The sequence below is a fragment of the Tenrec ecaudatus genome, chromosome 1, assembly GCF_050624435.1.
Source record: "Tenrec ecaudatus isolate mTenEca1 chromosome 1, mTenEca1.hap1, whole genome shotgun sequence".
Lineage (NCBI taxonomy): Eukaryota > Metazoa > Chordata > Mammalia > Afrosoricida > Tenrecidae > Tenrec > Tenrec ecaudatus.
Window position 1 is genome coordinate 75,706,687 of NC_134530.1, and position 1,804 is coordinate 75,708,490.

The window sequence follows — 1,804 nt, forward strand, 5'->3', positions numbered from 1 at the left end:
ATGAGCCGCTCGCCTGCTCTATTGTTGCTCCTTAGGGCTCCATTAGACAGAATTGGACAACAATGTGGCGCCTGCCATTGGCCAGGGGAGGCAGGCGGCGCTCTGATTGGCCGGGCCCGCGCCCGGGGAGCCCCGCAATCTACAGTGTCCGAAAGATTCGAAACTCCAAAAGCTGCTCTGTGTACTTCGGGGAGGGGCGGGGTCGCGCGAAGGAAGGAGTTGAAAAAAAAGTGGGCGAGGAGGAGCGCTGAAAATATCGTGACAAGTAGTTTCCGTGCGCCCGAGAGCGTGTGAATTGCGCCTAATTACCGTGTCCGGTGCGCCTCTAGTCTACGTCGACGGGTGTAACTCCTCGGCTTCTGGGGCGCGGGCTCTGCTGCGCCGCTGTCACTGGCTGGGGGCGCTTGGCAAGGCCAAGCTTCCCAAGTGGCCCTGGCGGCTGGGGGCAGGTTGGGGGCAGGTGACAATTCAATTACCGTGGACAGGGTGGGGGTGGGACAGGGCCTAGGGGTGGGGAAGGGAGGGTGTTAATGGCATAAATGCCAAGACAATTTTTCCTGCCTCCTTCTGGCTGTTAAGGCATGCTCCCTTGGATGATGTGCTAGGGTGGTTGTGGGCTGTGGTTTTCGGATCTTCCCCGGCTCCTTTGAAGCTCGGTTCCTTTATTTTAAAAGTCTTGGTATGATAGACATTTGGAGGGTAAGTGTGATTTGTGGGGGGCTTTGTTTTTAAAGACAATCCTAGGTAGGAGTAAAGAGGTGCGCTTCCAGCCTGCCCCCCCCCCCAGCCTCGGCTTGCCCCCCCTTGCTCTTTTCTGTGCCTATTCGTCCAGCAACCTGATTTCTTCCACATGGTTGTGGACTCTTTTTTTTTACCCCTGTGGTTTTAATTCATTCAAAGCTTTAAAAAAATCATTTAACAAATGTAAGAACCAGTCTCTGTCTTCCTAGAGCCTCTTGGACGCAGGACGCGAGTCTATTTGTCCATACTTCTCGGCAAGGTCGCTGCGGGGACCCCCGGCGCAGTTTTAACTTTCAAGTTATTCTCCTGGCCCTGACGTCACGACCCCGAGGAACAGCTCAGTCTGCAGAGGAGGTAACAGGCTTCGGATTTTGTTTCCTTTTGAATGGCAACATCTGGAATGAAGGGCGCGCTCCTGGAGAGGGGGTCACCTTCAGTTCATGCGTCTCAATTTTTTCCTCCCAATTTTCTCTTCTACTTTTTGCTCGTTCTCTTGTTCTCTCACTCTCACTTTTTCTCCACCTTTCTGTCTCCTTCGGAGTAAGGAAAGTTAGTTCAATTATTGAGGAAAATGGGCTTTCCTATAATTTCCTGTGGCGTTTCCGAGTTGCTCTGTGGAACCTCCTTGGCCTGGCGTGCAGACTCTAGTTCGTCCCAGGAAGCCAGCCCTGGACGCTGCCAGTCCGCGCCCGCTTGGCACCGCTACTGGGCCCTGCGGTGCCAGCCCAGCCGAGGGTGACCCGGGGTTGCAAACTGGGGGAGGAAAGCAAGACCCCGGAGGGTTTTCCTACAGATCGTGGAGCTTGATTCTCCTGGGAAGCCCCTGGTAGGCTCTCCAGAGTCAACTCCAGGGAATGGGGTGGGGGCGCACTAGGCTACGGGTTTGGAAACTTTCAGAAACTTGATCGGGCCTGGGGCGCTGGCTAGCGCGCTCTGACTAATGATAGCCATAGACACCTGACTGCCACTCTCCAGCAAATTACACTCGTTGGGCCCCAAAAACATGTTTAGGGGAGAAAGTTTCCGACACAGGTTGGGTATTAAAAAGGCCCCCGCCCCCAGG